At 45.4% G+C, this 7,918-nt stretch overlaps 1 long non-coding RNA gene across 1 annotated transcript; it reads right to left on the bottom strand.

Moving 5' to 3' along the window:
- Positions 1-245: 245 nt before the first annotated feature.
- On the bottom strand, positions 246-2,809 carry LOC116517439. The gene is made up of 3 exons (XR_004256462.1): positions 2,545-2,809; positions 1,013-1,095; positions 246-318 (listed from the first exon to the last, which is right to left on the bottom strand). It is a non-coding gene; the product is annotated as an uncharacterized LOC116517439 (long non-coding RNA).
- Between the last annotated feature and the right edge of the window lie 5,109 nt (positions 2,810-7,918).

The raw sequence follows: 7,918 nt of genomic DNA, 5'->3' as shown, positions 1-7,918 counted from the left end.
CACAGCAGAGGCCCCATTGATCATTCCATTGTTCTAAACAATGTGATGTTATCCCTGTGGGTTGAATAAAAATTAACAATAAACGTATCAGGCATAAGTTATTATTTTCTAAAGAGAATTTGCTCAGACTTCAGTTTTCCCAACAGGTTTTGTTTAAAACAATTCCAGCAGCAATACGTACTATGGCAGCACTCTTGTTTGTGAATAAGCGCATGTCTCTGGTACTGCTATAACGAATATAGTTCCCAAGATACATCACAAGCCAATTGGACCTCTCGGGATTGCTGGGATTGTAGCATCGTGGTCTGCTTTTGCTTGCTGTATGAAAAATTATTCCAGTTATTTTTAAAGAAATCTAATTCCAGACACTGGTCTCTTTGATACATTTTTATCCTGGTTTTTATTTTATAGTTTTTAAAGTACTTTAAAGCACTTGCATTTTTAATACCACTAGAAAATGCTATAAACAAACTAGCTAATATTAATACAATGCTAAGAATTAGGAGTTAACAATGTTATGGGATCCAGACTGGTGGCAATTACTGGTATCGTTTTCTTTCTGACTGTTCCTGGCAGAAAACCAGCAGGATCAGTCTGTGGTCATCTCAACTCCAAGACTTGAGATCAAGACAGATATATCACACTGTCATAGTGACACATAAATAAGGGATTTCTACTACAGCAAGCAGTTTGAAATAGATATATGACTTTTTCTTCCTCCTTTAAACTTGTGAGGGAAACTTTATGTGCAGGAGTTTTGACAGACCTTTTTACATGAGGACTCCAACTTAGGTGGACATTGGCTTTTATAAGCCAACCTATTTCAAACTACATTGAAGACTTGTAGAGACTTAATGAACCTCATTCTGATGTGAAGGTCCTTGTGCCATGTGCTGATCTGAGAAGGTGTTACATGTGAGCTATGTATGGTTACATGTTGGGCCTATAGTCAGCTCTACATGCAGCACCTCTTGCGAGGGAAAGAGAAAGAAAACTTCTTCCATGGCCTTACCAATCAGATAAGCTTTGATGGAAAAGTAAATTTCTTCTTCCTTATCTTTGAACATCACAATATTTCCATTCAGTTTGTTCACTCTGCAGAATGAGAGGTATGGAGTAAATATTGGCCAGTAGAGAGAGAGAGAAAATCTCAGAGAAGCAGACTTCTTTCTTGCAAACTCATTAGCTTTACTAGCTGACCACCACTTAGCCAAACTATTAGATAAACACATAAAAATAAACAATCTCTTTGATTCAGAATTCAAAATCTTATTGGGTGTAATGTAAGTTCCAACAAGCAGAACATAAATAAAATGTTGAATGGAAGAAGCTAGAGACATTTTAAAGATATTTTAAAGGATTAATAGAGTTGGAAGGGACCTTAGGGACCTAAGCAGGGGACCCTACACCATTTCTGACAGATGGCAGTCCAGTTTCTTTTTGAAAACTTCCAGTGATGAAGCTCCCACAACCTCCAAAGGCAAGTTGTTCCATTGGTTGATTGCTCTCACTGTCAGAAAAGTTCTCCTTATTTCCAGGTTGAATATTTCCTTGTTCAGTTTCCATCCATTGTTCCTTGTGTGGTCTTCAGGTGCTTTGGAAAATAGCTTGACCCCCTCCTCTTTGTCACAGCCCCTCAACTATTGGAAGACTGCTATCATGTCTCCCCTGGTCCTTCTCTTCCCTAGACTCTTCCCTAGGCAGGCCCACTTCCTGCAACAATTCATCATATGTTTTAGCCTCCAATCCCCTCATCATACTGGTTGCTGTTCTCTGTACTTTTCCTAGAGTCTCACCATCTTTTTATAGTGTGGTGACCAAAACTGGATACAGTATTCTAGGTGTAGTCTTACTAAGGCTTTAGAGAATGATATTAATACCTCACTTGATCTTCATTGTATCCCTCTGTTAATGCAACTTAGGATTGCATTGGGTTTTTTGGCTGAACCACTGCTGGTTCATATTTAATTGTTTGTCCTCTAAGACTCCAAGATCCCTCTCACAGTTACTGCTGTTAAGCCTGGTTTCACCCAGTGTACCAAAGATAGGAATGAGTATACAATTAGTGTACCAATGATAGGAAAGAAAATTGACAACACTCTCATTATAAAATGCTTATAACAATAACCGCTTCATAGTGCTTTACAGACCCCTCTAAGTGCTTTACAAAGTCAGCAACTTGCCCCCAGCAATCTGGGTCCTCGTTTTACTAACCTCGGAAGGCTGAGTTTAAGCCAAACTCCTGGTTATGGGCAGTTGGCCTGCAATGCGGTATTCTAACCACTGTGCCGCCATCACTATAATTGCTTATAGAAAGCAAGTCTTCTTTTTCAAAAAATGCTAAAGAGTGGGGATGTTGGAACATGTGAGAGAGTTGTATGGGACCTATTCTGAATTAGATCTATTTGTTTCCCAAAGATGTGTCCAGCTCTAGCTCCTCCATTCCTAATTCCCATTAGTTGGATACTGCAGTGCCATCTATCTGGAGAGTTCCAAAGTGAGGTAGGACTCCATGTCAGCATATTGACATGGCTACATACTTACATTTTTTGGAATGTCCCACAGCTGGTGTTCAAGGTCTCACTAGCATTCAACATATCACCATTAAGAAACATGAAGAAATCAGCCAAGCGTCTATCCAGCCACAAGGACACCTCAGCCTCTTCGCTGCTAGAAACCACACTGGGCCACAGCCCAGCCAAAAGAGCTGCCTTGGTGCTGTTTGGAAGAATGTCCTGCAAGAGGAAAGCTGTAGAACTAAGATCTGAGTGCTAGAAATCTAACCAGGGATGAGAACAATAAAAAAACAACAATGCCGATACATCTCGTGGGCCAATTATGCCCTTTCCTTGACTGGGAGGACCTAGCAATTGAACTTTGCCAGCATTTCAGACAAGGCTGCCCTCTAGGCCATCTGCAACGGGGTTTTTTAACCACAGCAACTTTAACATGTGTGTACTTCAATTCTCAACCAGAACTGAGGTTGAGAAAGACTGTTATGAAAGTTATAGCTGGTTCAAAATGTAGCAGGGCAAGCAGCAACGGACATGTGTCACTGCTGTGCCATGAATGCAATTCAAGGCGCTGGTACTTACTTTTAAAGGCTTTCATGGCATAAGATCTGGTTACTTGAGAGACTGTGCCCCCCTCCCCCAGCCTTTTTGGTACATTTAGCAGGAGTGGGCGGACGGGACGACATCAGTTTCCTTCTCTTAAACGGTGTCACAGATTTGTTTTATTGGCTGTTTTTAGTTCAGCCTTTTAAAATGTTTGTTTTTGTCATTGTTTAATTTAGTATTACATTCTGTAAGTTGCCCAGAGTCCCTGGAGTGGGCAGCTATATTAAATCTAGTTTATAATAATGTTTATACTGTACATACATATTATACTTAAAGCTCACTTTCTAATAGTTTGTTAAATAAGCCATAACTGTTTCTTACAATAATATTTTTCTGGTAAAGTCTGTCAATAAATAAGCCAGTTTTATTATAGATCTTTAACACAGCTGTCAAGAAAGGATCATCATCAATGAATCCCTCTCTAGAAAACAGGTCAGCTAGATCATATGCCGGAACAGTATTCACAATCTGAAAAAAAAGAAAAAGAATAGAAAATCAGCATCCAAATAAGACTAGTGTCAAGCGCTGCAGGGGGGAGGGGGTCCAGCCCCAAGTTCCTGCCCAACTGCCCGTGCAAATCCAGGAATCAGCTCCACCAGCTCCCGCACCTTCCCAATTTCGGGCAATGTTTGATGGGACTCCTGGAAAGCTAGCCTATTTCCTAAATGGAGTTTGGGCACACATCAACCAATACAGAAATCAATACCCTTACGACCAGGAACTGGTTTCGGCCGTTACGGAAGGAATGAATGAGGGGGAGGCATCCGAATGGGTAGCAGAGCTCCACGATGAAGCAGCTCCTGAATTAGAAGACGCTGATGGATTTGTTCAACAGATGCGAATCCGATTTAACAGTATTGCCGAACATGTGGAAGCGGAAGCACAAATCCAAGGGTTGAGGCAGGCCAGGCATCCCGCAAAAGAATTAGTTTGGGAGTTTAGGAGAAACTCGTTCAAGAATGCCCTAGATCCTGAACTGAGAGGGCGTGCAGCATCCGAGGGGTAACGGAGCACATCCAGAATTGGTATACTACTGCAGTTATTCTGGACCACGACCTCAATCCCCACCAAAATCCGACCACTGAAAAGCTGGCTAGAAGACCCCTGGGATGCCGAACCCAAACAAAGCAAGCCAAGCCATCTACCCCCAAATCAGCTGGAACAATAAAGTGCTACTGGTGTAGCCAACATGGGCACAGAGCTTTGGAATGCTTGGACCTGGCCCCAATCCCACAAGCGCGTACCCCGCCACAAGTGGGACAAGAAGGACCCCATGAAAACCACCCAAAAAGAGTCATCTCGCCGACCAAATGGACGAAGTCTCTCCCCAACCTGAGGAGACAGTCTGCCAGACGGTGAAACCCTTCCAGGCTCAGCAGAGGAAAACAGCAGCGAAGATGACCTGATGATAACTACAGCTGTCTGCCCCTTTGTCATCAAAGCCAAACTTACATTGTGTGGGAAGGGGGTAGAAGGGAAGGTAGAGGCAGTCTTTGCCACGGGCTGTAGATGTTAAATAGGAGAGGGGACAGGACCAAGCCCTGCGGCACCCCATATTTGAAGGGCCTAGGGGTCGACCTCTGTCCTCCTACCAACACCGACTGCGACCTGTCAGAGAGATAAGAGGAGAACCACCGTAAAACGGTGCTTCCCACTCCTACCTCCCCCAGTCTTTGCAGAAGGATACCATGGTCGATGGTATCAAAGGCCGCTGAGAGCTCAAGAAGCACCAGGATAGAGGAAAATCCTCTATCCCTGGCCCACCAGAGATCATCGGTCAGCGTGACCAAAGCAGTTTCGGTGGAGTAACCAGGCCTGAAACCCGACTGGAAGGGATCAAGATAGTCAGCTTCATCCAAGAACCGTTGGAGTTGAAAGGCCACCACCTTCTCAACAACCTTCCCAACAAAGGGTAGGTTGGAGACTGGACGATAGTTATTAAGAATAGCTGGATCTAGAGAAGGTTTCTTAAGGAGGGGTCTCACCACCGCATCCTTTAGGGGCTCCTGTAGAGAGGTGTTAATAATTCTCTGGAACCAGCCTCGTATAACCTCCTTGCTGGCAGAAACCAGCCAGGAGGGACACGGGTCCAGTAAGCAGGTGGAGGCACTTACCGCTCCCATGGCCTTGTCCACTTCCTCAAGAGTAACAGGTTGGAACTCAATCCAAGAAATCCAATCAAGGCCCACCCCCGGCATCTCGGCAGGAACTGCCCTAGTGGAGTCCAGGTCCATCCGAATCTGGGCGACTTTATCCGACAGAAACTGAACAAATTCCTCAGCTCTTCCCTGCAAGGGTTCCTCCACATCCCTCCCCTTCAGAAGGGAGCGGGTAATCCTAAACAGGGCGGCCGGGCGAGATTCTGCGGACGCAATAAGAGTGGAAAAATGTGCACATTTTGCCGCCCGTATCGCCACGAGATAAGCCCTAATATAGGCTCTTAGCAATGCTCAGTCAGATTCGGAGTTACTAGCCCTCCAGCGTCGCTCTAGGCGTCTCTTTTGGTGCTTCATCTCCCGGAGTTCCTTGGTAAACCAAGGAGCCCTCCTGGATCCACTGCCATGGAGAGGCTGCAAAGGCGCAATCCAGTCAAGAGCCCCAGCCACCACTATATTCCAAGCAGTGACCAAGGACTCTGTTGGGCTGCGGGCAAGGGAGTCAGGTATATCCCCAAGCTCCGTTTGAAATCCCAATGGGTCCATCAGTCGCCTGGGGCGGAACCACTTAATCGGCTCCACCTCCCTGCAGTGGGGGAGTGGTTTCCGAAAGTCCAGCCTCAGTAGGAAGTGATCTGACCATGACAGGGGCGAGATCTCAATGCCCTCTAATTTCAGATCACGTCTCCACTGCCCCAAGAGAAACACGAGGTCGAGCGTGTGTCCCGCTGTATGAGTTGGGCCCAGAATTACCTGGGTCAAGTCCATGGAAGCCATGAACTCCTGCGCCCCATCAGAGCATTCGCCAAGAGATGGCAGGTTGAAATCCCCCAATACTATAGGTTTGGGGAATTCAACCACCAGTCCGGCTACTGACTCCAGGAGCGCAGGCAGGGTTGTTGCAATGCAGCTGGGAGGTAGGTACATTAGCAACAAGCCCGTTTGACCCCCAAGGTCCAACTTCACCAGAAGAGACTCACATCCGACAATCTCCGGAGCAGGGATCCCACGAGAAACCAGTGACCTTCGGATGATGGCAGCTACTCCCCCACCCCTTTTCTGATGTTGCAGTTGGTGAAGCACCTGAAACCCTTCAGGGCACATTTCAGAGAGGGGGACTCCTCCCTCATGGCCCAACCAGGTTTCAGTAATACATGCCAGATCTGCCCCCTCGTCTAATATCAGGTCCCGGACGAGGGGAGCTTTGTGAATCACAGATCTGGCATTTAGCAACAACAACCTGAGGCCAGGGCCCTGATCATCCTTGCCATATGGTCTTTGAGATGAGCTATTTGGGCTGGAATGAGGGAGTTCTTAGGTCCCTTCCCAATAGTCAAAATAATTAACCCAGTAACAGTTCAACTCAGCCCGCCTAGAATCCTAGGGAAGATTCAACCAGTTTTTCACTGTAGCTTGCTGAAACCTGTGATTGGGTCTAATTTAAGACCACAGACCCAACCAACCCCTTCTCCAGTAGTAAATCAGGGAGAAACTCACTACAAAGTGAAAAAATAGACTCTAGATTATATAGAGGTCATTTACAATATTTAGTACATTGGGAGGGATACCCTTTGTCTGAAGCTACATGGGTAAAAAGTGGAACGTAAAAGCTGACAAGTTAGTGAAACAATTTCATGATAAATTTCCCGATAAGCCAAAGAGGCTCCCTGGGGGAGGGAGGTGGTTAGTTATACTTATGTTAACCCCCTACATTATTCTCTTTACAGGTCATGCTTTTCTTCTGAGGGGAGGCTGCCTGTCAGGCCTGCAAGCCATCTTTTCCTTTTGGGACTTTAGGCCTGCAACACTTTCTATTATGCATTTTCTATTGTGGGAACATGGGAGGGGGGATTATACGGAGTTGGGTGATATGTAGCCATAACAAAATTATTTCTAGAAAGCCAAGGTCACTCTTTATCTCTACGCCTGTCCGGAACTGGATGGGTAGAAGCTGCCAGTGTGGCCGTGGGAGATTGGGCCATGAATTTGTTGGTGTAGGGGCAGGCTCTTGAACTTTCAACTGGGTGAGAAAACCTGGAAGCTTTCAGATTCGGGCTTTCCCAGATGTGCCAACATGGCTCTCTTAATAAATTAGAACTTTGAGGAATCCTTTGCCTTGGACTCTGGTTTACTTTTGGATGCTATTTGGAACCTTGACAACTAGAGGCTAGTGAGGTTAGCATAGCGAGGTAGCAAGAAGGACTCATGCCCTGATTGTACAGGAGAACAGATAATTTTTTTTTTGTGGGGGGGGGGGCAATGCAGCTCCCCAGTGTTGGCTAAGTGGGATATTTTTCACGGGTCGTTCCTGCATGAATGATTGAGAGCCAATTTGAGCTAGTGGTTAAGGAACTGGGCTAGAAACTGGGAGACTGTGACTTCTAGTTCTGGCTTAGGAAAGAAAACCAGCTGGGTGACTTTGGGCCAGTCCCTCTCCCTTAGCCCACAACTTCAGGCTCAGTCAACAAGCCAGCCAACCAATTCCTACCACAACTAATAGATCAACAATCTGCTGAACAACAATCTGAAGCAGAAATTAGGAAGAAAAAAAATCTGCATGCATATTTAGATACAATTTTGTTGTGAATGAATAACAACAGTACCTTTGGGAGGTCAGAGGAGGGAATTAAAGTTTCCAGATCC

Source organism: Thamnophis elegans, chromosome 14, assembly GCF_009769535.1.
Source record: "Thamnophis elegans isolate rThaEle1 chromosome 14, rThaEle1.pri, whole genome shotgun sequence".
NCBI classification, from domain to species: domain Eukaryota; kingdom Metazoa; phylum Chordata; class Lepidosauria; order Squamata; family Colubridae; genus Thamnophis; species Thamnophis elegans.
The sequence above is the reverse complement of the archived record's forward strand: the minus strand, read 5'-3'. Positions and strand labels throughout refer to the sequence as shown.